The sequence below is a fragment of the Xenopus laevis genome, chromosome 2S (genome assembly GCF_017654675.1).
Source record: "Xenopus laevis strain J_2021 chromosome 2S, Xenopus_laevis_v10.1, whole genome shotgun sequence".
In the NCBI taxonomy this organism is placed as follows: domain Eukaryota; kingdom Metazoa; phylum Chordata; class Amphibia; order Anura; family Pipidae; genus Xenopus; species Xenopus laevis.
The window spans coordinates 162,893,993-162,908,761 of record NC_054374.1 but is presented as its reverse complement, the minus strand read 5'-3'; positions in this window follow the sequence as shown (position 1 = coordinate 162,908,761).

Sequence of the window (14,769 nt, the reverse complement as noted above, 5' to 3'; positions counted from 1 at the left end):
CATTCACCCCAAATCTCCCCCTTACTGACCTTCAGACTGGGTCCCCTTAGCTCATAACAAGGTTACAGATATATAGAAACATTGGGGTAACAGTCACCCTGCTATAGTTCCAGGGGTACACAGGGTACAAATAAGCACTCACCCCAAATCTCCCCCTAACTGACCTTCAGACTGGGCCCCTTAGCTCATAACAAGGTTACAGATATATAGAAACATTGGGGTAACAGTCACCCTGCTATAGTTCCAGGGGTACCCAGGGTACAAATAAGCACTCACCCCAAATCTCCCCCTAACTGACCTTCAGACTGGGCCCCCTTAGCTCATAACAAGGTTACAGATATATAGAAACATTGGGGTGTCACCCTGCTATAGTTCCAGGGGTACCCAGGGTACAAATAAGCACTCACCCCAAATCTCCCCCTAACTGGTCTTCAGACTGGGCCCCCTTAGCTCATAAGAATGTTACAGATATATAGAAACATTGGGGTAACAGTCACCCTGCTATAGTTCCAGGGGTACCCAGGACACAAATAAACACTCACCCCAAATCTCCCCCTAACTGGCCTTCTCACTGGGCCCCTTAGCTCATAACAAGGTTACAGATATATAGAAACATTGGGGTAACAGTCACCCTGCTATAGTTCCAGGGGTACCCAGGGTACAAATAAACACTCACCCCAAATCTACCCCTAACTGGCTTTCAGACTGGGTCCCCTTAGCTCATAACAAGGTTACAGATTTATAGAAACATTGGGGTAACAGTCACCCTGCTATAGTTCCAGGGGTACCCAGGGTACAAATAAGCACTCACCCCAAATCTCCCCCTAACTGGCCTTCAGACTGGGCCCCCTTAGCTCATAACAAGGTTACAGATATATAGAAACATTGGGGTGTCACCCTGCTATAGTTCCAGGGGTACCCAGGGTACAAATAAACACTCACCCCAAATCTCACCCTAACTGACCTTCAGACTGGGCCCCCTTAGCTCAAAACAAGGTTACAGATATATAGAAACATTGGGGTAACAGTCACCCTGCTATAGTTCCAGGGGTACCCAGGGTACAAATAAACACTCACCCCAAATCTCCCCCTAACTGGCCTTCAGACTGGGCCCCCTTAGCTCATAACAAGGTTACAGATATATAGAAACATTGGGGTCACCCTGCTATAGTTCCAGGGGTACCCAGGGTACAAATAAACACTCACCCCAAATCTCACCCTAACTGGCCTTCAGGCTGGGACCCCTTAGCTCATAACAAGGTTACAGATTTATAGAAACATTGGGGTAACAGTCACCCTGCTATAGTTCCAGGGGTACCCAGGGCACAAATAATCACTCACCCCAAATCTCCCCCTAACTGACCTTCAGACTGGACCCCCTTAGCTCATAACAAGGTTACAGATATATAGAAACATTGGGGTGTCACCCTGCTATAGTTCCAGGGGTACCCAGGGTACAAATAAACACTCACCCCAAATCTCCCCCTAACTGACCTTCAGACTGGGCCCCCTTAGCTCATAACAAGGTTACAGATATATAGAAACATTGGGGTAACAGTCACCCTGCTATAGTTCCAGGGGTACCCAGGGTACAAATAAACACTCACCCCAAATCTCCCCCTAACTGGCCTTCAGACTGGGCCCCCTTAGCTCATAACAAGGTTACAGATATATAGAAACATTGGGGTGTCACCCTGCTATAGTTCCAGGGGTACCCAGGGCACAAATAATCACTCACCCCAAATCTCCCCCTAACTGACCTTCAGACTGGACCCCCTTAGCTCATAACAAGGTTACAGATATATAGAAACATTGGGGTGTCACCCTGCTATAGTTCCAGGGGTACCCAGGGCACAAATAAACACTCACCCCAAATCTCCCCCTAACTGGCCTTCAGACTGGGCCCCCTTAGCTCATAACAAGGTTACAGATATATAGAAACATTGGGGTAACAGTCACCCTGCTATAGTTCCAGGGGTACCCAGGGTGAAAATAAGACAGGCTGAAAAGAAATTCTGTTTGCTTGATTAAACAACATTATTTAACTACAGCACATTTTATTTGCCAATAGTTAGTGAGCAGAGAAGAACCATATGGCATTTCTGTGGCAGTTTTAAGCAAATCACAAGACTTTCCTTTTCTCAGGGAATTATTTTTCAGAGGACTTGTAGCAAGTTTTCTGAAATACCAAATAGCACATCTGTCCCTCTTTAAGTGACAGAGAACTAATTAGCAGAATCTGAAAAAAGGGTGGTTCTGAACAAAATGGGTGGGACTTATAGAACATTGGAGACATCAATGGATGTGGACTGTATAGATCCTGGCTCTGGAACATTGTGCCCCAGTTTTTCATTCAGGACAGTATATGGGAGATAAGGTCTGTAATGTACCAGAAGTTTGATATTCCGGCCCATTCTATAAAAAACATTGGTGGACTTGATGTGGCTGCAAATCAGCTGCGGCTTTATCAGTCCATGTTGTCACGACAACGTGCAAAATTTGTATAATTTAAAGCAATAACCTTAAAAAAAAATCAGCCCATTTCTTGTGTGATGTATAATTATCTCTGAAAGGTAATAGGGGTCTTCATTCTGGAACAGCAGATGTTTGCTCAGTGATATATTCACACATACGCACAAATGTATATTGAGCGAAAATTAGCATATTTGCATTAGCCAGTTATTTGGTGAATAATAGTTATTGTAGAGCACAATCTGCATTTCAAAAATCACTAAAACAGACCATTGCTGATGATTTATTAAGTACAATATGCCCAGATATAAGCTGGATCAATGCCCATTTGGGTAAGGTGCTCTAGCAAGTCCATATATTCCAGCAAGTCCATATATATATGGAAAAACTGCCCGTTATTGAGGGGAGCATGATGCACCAAACAAGTTAGGATATATACTATAATCCAGACCAAATAAGGTAATGACTGGAAGGCAATGGAAGCCCACATATGAATAGGAATATTGGTTTCTTATATTAGCCCCATGGACATTCTGGGAAGGATAGACAAGTCTGTGAATAACAGGGGAAGATTAATGCACAGGCAACCCTAGGATAAAGCCTAGGGGCCCAATGTGATCAGCGGCCCATTTAACTTGTTGCAATTATAATTTCTATTTGCTTTTCTTCTAATATTTTTTTTTCACTGGTGGGTCCAGTTGGGTCGCTGGCAGAAGAAGGCAGGCAAGGCACATTAGCTTGAATGAGTGCCAATCCAGTGATATCACTAGCGTGTGCCAAACTCGACCTGGCATAGAGAGCTCAGGTGCACACTTGCCTGGATTAGCATGCATCCAGGCCCCAGGACCTGACCAGGCCGGCCAAGCTCCCTAGGTAACCTGGCCAGCAAGCCCCGTCCCCTGCTCACGTGTGCTTGATGGAGAGGTGTGAGCGACGGGCAGAGGAGAGCTATGGAGGGAAGGATGTCGGGAAGCACAGGAAGTAACTGAGAGGTGCGGACTAGGGGTAGGCAGAATACAATTTTAGAGGTAGCAGCCCAGCGACCCCCTATTATTGCACCCTAGGCATCTGCCTCTTCTGCCTACCACTAGTTCCGGTCCTGCCAGGCCCAGCAGCAACAGTCTAGAAGGCGGGACTGTGTGGGTGTAGACTAAGGGACCCACATCTCACTGGTGAATAGGAAGGACTTGTTTTGGGGTAAGGTTGAGAAGGCCTTTGTCTAGAACCCTATGAGTAAAAGAATTGTGTAATTTAGGTCCCCAACCTATTCCAGCTCTCCAGTTACTTGTAGATTTCCCCTGGGCAATCCAAACTCAATACTTGGCCATTTTAGTGCTGGCATTTTGTAGCTGCCCCACCGAAATCACGACCATTGGGTATGTGTTGGCTGTGAATAGCATCTCCTAGCACCCACTTATAACTGGGTCTGAGCTCCCTGCTGCATGTTGAACCAATCTTGCCAATTTAAAGAAAAAAGGAAAAAACATTAAAAGGAGTATATACTACTGTTTTACAGCTTTGACTTCCATTATGTCCAAAACTACTACATTTGTTTTTAGAAGGTATCTGCACGACTGCTGTGATAGGGACTAGGCAGGAATCTTGTTAGGGGCCTGGTTCTAGTGGGGGTGTTAAAATACTTGCTGAGAAATGGGCAGGGTTTGGGCAGATCAATTGGCCTTTATAGGGTGTGGTCAGATGGGCATGTGGGGTTCCCATTAGGGGCAGATTAATTATGCCTTTGACCCTTGTTCCCCCACACTGCCTCTGATATGTCATAACTCTGTCCTGTTTCCCCACCCACCTCCCCTTTCCACAACACTGGACTCCCTTTAATTAATTCCTAAATTAAAGTTTGGATTGGTCTGATAAAAAAATCCACCACTGAATCCCATGATTTAATGCAGAGATAGGGAAAAAAAGGAATTTTCCAAATTAGACATATAATTTATAGTGATGGACGAATTTGTCCATTTTGCCGAAAAATGTGTGAATTTCCCACAAAATTCGCAAAACATCGAAGAATTTGCGAAACGCGAATTTTGATGCCCACGTTAAATTCAATGGCCATTGGCCTAATGTTGACACGTGACGCGTTTAACGTGAGTGACTTTTCTGACGCACATCCAAAATTTGAATTTTCAATGCAGATTTGTGCCTGGCGAATTTATTCGCCCATCACTATTAATTGATTTAAATACTGGAGAATCATTGTCTTGGAATGCTCTTAAAGAATCTTACCAGTTAGTAGAAAAATATAAGGTGACATATTTTCAACTAAAAAGAGGTATTAATTGAATGGGAAATAGATATTATATTTTACTTTTTAAACAACATTTTTAATACTCACTGCTTAGTCTGTTGGAGAACTCAAACTTACAAATACAACAAATATCCCAATTACTTTTGACCCTTAGGAATATGATCCTTTGAAAAATTCTGGGGAAAAATGGTCTTTATTTTTAAGCATTAAGATTTCTCCGAAAGATCTCTTAAAAATAATTCAAAATGATAAAAATCTATCCTGAATCTTGGAGAGGCCAACAATTTAGATTCTTATATCTGGGTTATAATACATTGTTTTGTGAATCTTCTAATCTTAGAAAAGAATCTTGTCCAAAATGTAAGAAATACAGTGTTGACATTTTCCACTATATTTGGTCATGTCCTCTCATCAAGATATTTTGGGAAAACAACCAGGAATTTATAAGAAAGGTAACTAAAATTAAAGTGGTCCCACAATTTGCTATTGAAGACTATCTTGAAGAATCCATAATGGGATTTTATCTGGGGAGCACTAAAAACAGTAATCAGTAGTCATCAAGTCATCAAAAGATTTACAGAGGCAAATGTGTATACAAAATATTCTGTTATGATTAAAATATATATATATATATTTATAAAAGCTTGTTAAGGAATATTTCATGCATCTCATAGGAGTAGGTTTGGATTGAAATATATACAAGCAGGTGGTGATGGGATGTATATCAGACTTTCCCTGGCTCAGTGCCGAAGGGTTTTCAGTAGAGCAGAACAATATAGCACTGCAGTTTTTTTTCTTTTTAACCCAAATAAGTATGTTACTATAGCAACAAGGGTGGCAGTTATTCCTGATGTCTTTGATCGTGTCCAGTAGTTATACAGCAGACATGTATTTTATTGCTGTGGTGTTAAGTGCAGTACCGAAAAGTATTTTTTGGTTTATGGGTCTTTATTTGGAAAAACTCAAACTCCTCCTCAAAATGAGCTTTTAATATAAACTCTCAGTCTGGGACCAGAGGTTGTCATTCAGAATCAAGTTGTTGAATTAATGAGTAAAAAAAAGTGTTTCTGGTAACCCTACCAGAAGGCCAAAAGTAGGCTGGGGAAAACTATTTCCTCTATGTATTTTTTAATTAAATGTAACTTACAAAAAACCTAAAAACATTTTTGAGATACTGTATTGGCAGGGTACATTTATGATATAAATGTACTGTATCTAGTATTGAGTTTCCAGGAAAGCAAATACACTTTTCTAAAAAATCACCCTTTTGAATTTAGGGGATGGGTACCTTTGGCACATGGTTCTCTACCTGGTCCCATGGAGTGGATGTGCTGGGGAGCCTGTGGAAGTAGGCCTCAGTAAGAAGCCCTAAGGTAACTCAAGCTTTAATGCAGTTGGCATTCATGAACCTCTTGAATGAGGTCAAGTTAGTGGCACGTAAAGCCTAGACTTTGATAAGTCTAGTTGCTACTTGCAGTGTATGTGATGTTGTGTTAACAGACACTTTTGGCATATTTGAGCTCCACCAAGGAGCTTTAGTGTATGGTAGTTACCAAGGTGACACCAGATTGTAGAGACTCCAGTGGACAGAGACATCTAAGTGTAAAACACTTAGGAACACTCTTTTGAATTCTAATACACTCAGAGAAATACCTGAGATGTAGTAATATCGAATGATGATGTGATAAATATTTGGTGAACAAAGATCCTCTTTGAAAGTGAACATATTGAACCTGGAGACTCAACCCTTCCTCCACTACTTCCATGAGGACCAGAGGTGAGGAATCTTAATATAATGGCATTCTTCCTATTAGTAGGAATCAGTGAACTTTGTTGGTTGGTACAGTAGTGTGACAAAATTTCAGTGGTATTTGTGGGAAAAGGGGATGTTCTTGGTAATATCGCCATTAACGTGGACTCTATATAACAGGGGCTTGGCAAGATAGCTGACTTCTACCCAAAAGTAGGGCAGAGACATCTTAGTGTTAAGAGAAGAGACCTGAGATGTAGTAATAACGAATGACCAAGTGACAAATATTTGGTGTACAAAGTTCCTCTGTGAAGGTGAATATGTTGAGCCTGGATACCTGACCCTTCCTCCACTACTTCTGTGAGAGTTAGATGAGGTGAGTCTTCCCATTAGTAGGAATGAATGAACTTTGTTGTTTGGTACAGTAGTGTGACAAAATTTGTGGTTTCATCAGATTGGACGTTTGTTCACGAATACATGCTAAAATATTTTGTCTGTTTTGCCGTCTTCTCTCAGTACATTCAAAAGAATTTCTCCTGCAGGACATAGAGTCATTGTGCCATGAATCAAGGTGACAAAGTAATTTTAGTGATATTTGTGGGAAAAGTTGATGTTCTTAGTAATATCGCCATTAAATTTGAAGATATTTTACAGGGACTTGGCAAGATAGCTACCCAAAAGTTGGGCAGAGAAATCTTAGTATAAAACTCTTTGGAGAACTCTTTTGAATTCTGATACATAGAAGAAGAGACCTGAGATGTAGATACACTGAATGATGAAGTGACAAATATTTAGTGTACAAAGTTCCTCTTTGAAGGTGAATTTGTTAACCCTGGAGACCTGACCCTTCCTCCACTACTGTATTTGTATATCAGAGCCATAATCTGACCAGGAAAGGCACGTGCCATAATCCCAACTTTCTTATTTAAATCACATTAATGAGAGAGTTGTCAGAACTTAATCCCGGGTATTATCTGCAGCAAACAGTGATCTATTGCTTCAATATCGCGTATTTTACAGGCTGCCTCTTAATGTTCATTTGGTTTGTATTAAAGCTACACAGATTTACTGGCAACAAAGGTATAAACTGTACAAATACAATATAACTCTGACAGCAGAACATCTGTCTTTAGCAGCAATTGTGTTATTGTATTGACCGAGGAATATTCTCCTAATGCTACATGGCCGGCTTTAATGCCTCCCAGCTTGTGTTTACCTGCGTGGCTTAATTCTTAACCATGTGTCTCTAGGCGCATTCATTTCCCTGTTTATTTTCCTGTCTGTCAATTCCACCGAATGGAGACAGAAGAAGCTCCACAATTCATGATGGAGGGAACTGAATATATATTAAGTTCCAGCATTTGCAGCTCATTCAATAAGGAGATGGATTTATGCAGGTCGTTTCAATTATTTCTGCATTGATGTTGCAGTTGAGGCCTAAAGCTACCACTGTAGAGACGTTGACTATAACACGTCTCTGTAGAAAAATAAAGCACATTGTCCAAAGAGAGGAGAACGGGTTGCCGGAAATAAAACTCTGGCACACTCGGTTACTTTCTTCCATTTGTCAGAATTTCTTGCCCTGAACTGCAGTTTCTACTGCTGCCTTCGATACTCATGATCTCCCACTCCACATATATAGCGAACATTTAGGGGTAAGTGATGCCATTGAGTAAAGTACGTCTGGTCAGAAGGTAGCCTTTATTGGTGTAGTGCACTTAGGATAATGATAGTACAGATAACAAAAGGACTTATGTTGAGACTGGAGAAAAGAAAGGCTTCACTTTCAGCACAGGAAGGGTCTATAAGGGCAGTCTATTTAATTCACTACAAAGAGAGGTCATAATAAGTGATTCAACAGAAGAGTTCAGAAGGGGTTGGATGCCTTTGTAGAAGAAGAGGGGAAAAATAACTGCAATTGGTTATTAGTAAAATAATTCCCAGGTGCTATTTCCGTTGGATCAATCTGTTTTGTGTAGGGTTGTTTGTTCTCTTAGCATGAATTACTATGCTACTGTGTTAAAACAAATACATGTTTAGTTACGATGGGTCTCTTGAGTGGGGAAAATGTTGCTCATATTACTACATAACTCAATCCTAGGCTTTCTAGCAATAGTGACCCTTTAATTCTAATAAAACCACTGTTATCTATTTTTCCTCCCAAGCCACATATAATGCTTCCAGGGCAGATGTGCCCTTTCTCTAACCCTAAGCTGAGAACACAGAGTAGTGCAGCGAGGCTGGTGGCTTTCATGTTTGGCCATGTCCAATGTGCAGTATCCCAGTAATAATCACCGACTTGGAATGTGTTCACAAGAAACCAGGACCCAATCAGCTTCTATCTGTATCTCCTGCTCATCCCCAGTGTTTCTGAACCAATATGGGTGTGGTTGGGCATCATGCCACCCCTTAAAATCCTGCCAAAGTAGGCCCAAGCCTTGGTCGCCTCTCCACAAATCCGGGCCTGAGTATCTCCTTAGACTGCAGCAAAGTTAAAGGGTGTCACCCATGCCTCTGCATCTTCTCTTACAAGTGTTTACCAGCACTGAACATGCATACTTGAAGCCTATGTAGACTTGATTAAACTGGACATTCTTCAAGTCTGCAATCACATGCAAGAGAAAATTAGAGGCATATAGAGGCATATATCAGGCATGATGCCCTTCCACCCCTCTGCTTTGTTTCAACTTCTAAAGGAAAATGACAGATTCAAGGTGGTAAAATGGTATGATTTAGGTAGCAGGAGGTTCGATTAGGGAGAAATGGCTTGTTTTTAGCAACATGTATGGAATAAGTGGTTAGCAGATAGTAAAGTGAGTTAACCAACAGCCAACACCCAACCAACATAATGCAGAATTATTGTCAAAGTCATCAAGATAGCTTAACAAAAGGTAGTATCTCCAAAGAACGCTGCATCATTGAGGGGTGCCATCTCGTGACTCCTGTATCTTCTCATAGCAGTGATCACCAACATGAGCGTGCATGGTTGAAGCCTATCTGGACTTGGTTTCAACTGGACATGCTTCAAGTCTACAATTGAGTGAAAGTGAAGATTAGAGATCAGACATGATACCCTTCAACCCCTCTGTTTTGCATCAACTTTTAAGGAAAACGGCAGATTCAGGTTAGCAAGATGGTGCAATTGGGTAGGGGGAGGTCCAAGAATCAACACTTTATTTGATTCATATACCAGCAATATAATACAAACTAAAATCACACCACTTGGGACCTTATAGAAAAGAGATGTATACAGATAAACAGTGGATCTATAAAGTTCATTTTTCTGTCCTGACTTTGCTCAATATATAATGTTATACTGTGTTATCAAGTGCATATGTGGAAGTTCAGACGCTGCACCAGTAAGAATAAGTGAATTGCCAATGAAGAGCAATCACGGTGTTGAAGTGACAAGGTTGTCAATGTCACAAGGTCATCTCAATTAGCGCTGAAATTGTGGGAAATTGCCTTTCTGCGAAGCTAAGTCCCTCCATTGACCTTGTTTCATCAAAATAAAATTTGGGCGCAGATTATCGAGCAGTTTCAAGCTCAGAGTTATCCTTTCATAAATAAAACCACCTGAGCTGTTTTTTTCCTTTTTATGCGGCATCGGAATAAATCTAAACCTTTAAGTGCTAACCCCTAAAGTGATGAATATGGTGCTATTCTAGTTAGAAGACAAATCCCATTTAAATAAAGCTGTCATTCTTCACACTCCTCCATGATCAGCAGCTTGATATATGGGCTGCATTAAATAAAGACAAATCCCTCTGCAGTTCCAAGAAAAGAAAAGGATGAAGATTGATGGCATATTTTGTATTCTGGAGTGGAGAAATCATTTGTATTTTGGGCAATTAGAATACAGTGACACATTCAGCTTGGAGATATCAGTACCTTTCCAAGGCCTTGTCCCCTTCAGGAACAGGAATGGAGCTTGTGATGGCAAAACATCAAAAGGGAATTCAAAAAGTAGCTTTTGTTCACTAAAAAGATGAAATATTGGAGGACACGTAGGTTTAAATGTGAAATGTTCAACCAAAGGCTTTTTGTAACATGAAACATGAGCTTAGAGCAGTTAACTGGAGATATACAACTTGACACGTTGTGTGAGGCACACTCAGCCTTTTATTCAACTTATTAGACTTATGTTTAAAGTGTCATAGTTACATAGTAACATAATAAGTTCAACCTTTTAAGTCTGTATATATAACCCACCTAACTGCCAGTTGATCCAGAGGAAGGCGAAAAACCCTGTTGAAGCCTCTCCAATTTGCCTCAGAAGAACTCTTTCCTGACTCCAAAATCGGACTAGTCCCTGGATCAGCTTGTACTATGAGCTATATTCCTTAACCTTGTATTCTCTACCTTGATAAAAAGCCATCCTTATAACATTTAACTAGAAATTTACAAAAGCTGTTCACATATAAGTGCACCTTATAGTCTATACATGCATACTGTAGGGTCAGATTCTTGAAGGTGACAGTTCTAACCAAAGCAACACAAGGTTCATGATATAAAGCCCTACCACCGTCTACTGAGTCTGCTGCTCCAAGTGCTTCCTCTAACCTTTTGGATGAACCCACAGGAACTTAGGAAACAGCAGGAGACGCTTGAGAAATCTTAGATGCATCTCCTCTGGTTCATGCTCAAGTCTAAGTCCAGTTCAGGAAAAGATAGAGGACTAAGAGCCTGAATATACTAAACAAGGATAGTCATGATTATAGAAGGTGATGATGCATGAGAACATTTGGTGTGTGATGTTTGCACCCAACTGATTGACACAACCCTGAAGATACAACCTGGTTCAGAGGTGACAGTAGCACCAGGGCTCCCCTGCATTAAAAGGTGCAATTGCACTATTCAGAACAGGAGGTGGGAGGGACTGATCAGCACCAAACACTATACTAAACTATACAAAAGTGCAAAGACCTCCTTTCAATAGAAGTACCTAATGAATGTTTTATTTTATGTACAACTGTGTTTTTTTTTTGCCTTCCTCTGCACCAATTAGATGTAAGATAGTATTTGCTACAGGTATGGCACCTGTTATCCAGAATTCTCGGGACTTGGGTTTTTTTTGGATAACAGATCTTCCCATAATTTGGATCTTCATACCTTAAGTCTACTAGAAAATCACGTAAACATTAAATAAACCCAATAGGCTGGTTTTGCTTCCAATAAGGATTAATTATATGTATCTTAGTTGGGATCAAGTACAAGCTACTGTTTTATTATGACAGAGAAAAATGTAATTATTTTAAAAAATTTGGATTATTTGGATAAAATGTAGTCTATGGGAGATATTTTCTTAGGTTTGAGCTTTCTGGATAATGGTTTTCCGGATAACAGATCCCACACCTGTATTGTTAAAGGTTGAACTTGTTGGGCATCTGTCTTTTTTTCCACTATTATGTAATATATTAGGGGTGATTTTTTTATCTCCTGCAATTTAAATTTTTCATCGCAGGTCGTATGTCTTCTCTTGATTTTTTACCACAATTTCCAAATTATGAAAAAAAATTGTGACATCTATGGCACATTAAAAAAAAAATCATGATTGAGGCAAAATAATTTTTTTTTTATAAATGTGCCCCTTTGAGTTTGTCCGCATTTATTTCACTCCCGCGTTCCTGCCTTATTCAGCAGTTTTCTTCTTATTATAGATTAATAGATATCAGCATTAGTGACGAGCGAATGTTTTACAGGCATGGATTCACTGAGAAATTCCGCACTTCACCACCTGAAAATTTTGTCGAGACCCTGCGGAAATTCTTTTTCTGCAACTAAAATGTTGTCACGAAAAAACTTCCCTTGACTTTTGGGCAAAAAAGTTGCTGAGACAAAAAAAAAAGTCGACACAAGAAAATGCCCATTGATTTTTTTTTTTTTAAAGGTTGATTTTTATTGAATTTTAACAACAGAAAAAAAAAAATTAGAAGGAAGTAAAGCTAGTTAGAAGGAAAGAAAGAAAGGGAAGAGTAGAGAAAAGAGGTACGGCTGAAAAAGTGACTATCATTGGTTAGTCGAGGTGGCTGGGACTCGAGCCAAGGGTTCCAAATATTCTCAAATTTCTTCGGGCATCCGCGTGCTAAGCAGGTGAGCTTGTACAGTTCCAGTTGCGAATTAATTAGTCCAATCCATCTAGTCAGAGTCGGTGGCAATGGGCCCATCCAGTGCAGGGCATGCCCATTGATTTTTAATGCATTAGGAGTGAGAAAATATTTTGTGCATAAAAAATTGCTGCATGTAAAATATTTTTTACTCCTATTTACTTCAATATGCTTTGTGAATTTTCTGCAGTTTCGCCAATTATTTGAAGTTTCGCTAATTTTTGGTGAAAAGGGACAGATTCGCTCATCACTATTCAACATTTAAAGGACCAGCAACATCAATTTTTAGAAAAAAAAAAAATTGTTAGTAAAGAACGAAAAAAAAAAACCACAAGGACAAATTAAACTTTTAAGTCACTAAGTCTTTATTAAGAAATAACTTACTGAAACTCCACTTGCGCTCCTCTTCAGAAAAGGCGATCCGGTGATCCATTGTGGGGCACTCGATTTCTCCACCATTCCTTCCCTATAGGAGATAGCCAGGGAGGAGAAATCGAGTGCCGCATGATGGATCGTTGCCTTGTCGCCTTTTCTGAAGAGGAGCGCAAGCAGAGTTTCGGTAAGTTATTTCTTTATAAAGACTTAGCGATTTAAAAGTTGAATTTGTCTTGGTGTTTTTTTCGTTCTATACTAACAATTTAAAAAAAAAAAAAAAAAATTGATGGTACTGATCGTTTAAGAGCTCTTGGTACCTGGTGGACTGCTCTAATTAGGTGCAGTTTATATGTAACTCGTGCTGTTTTGCAGTTCCCAGCATACCTTGCACTAATAAGGAATCATGGCGGCTGTCACATTGTTCTGACTAGGTAAGCAAAAACATGGAAATAAAGTTGCATTGATCACGCCTGCTGCGTCTCCTGTAAAATCCACCACCTTGGTGAAGAAATGCCGAAGTCACTTGAATTGTTATTGCTGAGGCCGGATTACATATGTCCAGTTATATAGTATTGTCCACTGCTGTGTCGCCTCTTGTGAAACTGCCAGTTTAATATAGTGCTGAGCTTGCAGAAACCCCCCAATGGCAGATCCAGAAGCCAAGGATGCGTGCCTAATGAGTTGTGGTGCACTTAAACATGCTTAATATTTTATTATACCCTCAAAATGACTTTCAGCATTGTTACGTCTTGATTCCAGGCCAGGCAATGGCTTATTATGTGCCGGCATCTGCTGATCGTATAGATTGGTTATTTAACTCTATCGTTATCAACAAAGCTCATCGCTCATAAGGGACGGGTGATTTTTTAGTTTTGTTTGGGGAGGCTTAAAGCCGAAAAATAAGGCTCCATATATCTGGTTCAAAATCTCCTGCCTGGTTTTTAAAATTTTTAAAACTGGGCAAATACTAGGGAGCGAAGGGGTTGCGATGTCATAACTATGGGGAGGAGGCCCCTATCAATGTCAGCAATTTCACCCCATCCCACCACAACATCACAGCTCTGCCCTCTGACATCACCAACCTTGCTGATGTCATAACCTCCCCCTTTGATTACCATCTTTTCCACCTCTTTGTGGATGGAAAAGGTAGCAACTATTGATGTTGGAGTTGACCCAAAACTGGCAGTGACCCTTGGGTTTACCACCAGTTGGGCAGGTTTGGGTTGAAATTTAGCCAACGAAAATGGGCACGGGGGAGGTGCGGATGGCATTGGGGGGTGAATCGGTGATGTCAGGGGAAAGTCTGGTGATGCCAGGGGTGGGGCTGGTGAGGTCAGGGGCAGGACTGATGATGTGGCGATCAGCGATTGGTTGATTGCCATGTCATTAACATGAAACCTCCCTGTCCGGATTTCCAAATTAGGAAATACGGCAGGTGGCAACCCTATCTCAACCTGTATCACCTTCATTGACTAAAAGTCCATGTGTGCTTCTGAGTATCGGGTTGATAACCTTCTCCTGCAATTATTGTTATAAATGGAATACTGGAATACTTGTGAAGGGGACTGATGAATGATTCCCCATTTATAGTGCAATCCCCTAAGGATTGGTCACCATGGGGACCCTTAACACATTGAGTAATTCCCACTTCCTGGTTGTATAACATGACTCTTTTAGGTATTTGGCCTCAAGGTGACAGAGAGCTCTAATATAAAAGGGGGAGCTATGCAGCTCTAGGGGCTTTTTGCCAGCCGATTCCCCAATGGAGAAAAGGGAAGGAGTGGAATCCCAGGAAAGCATTG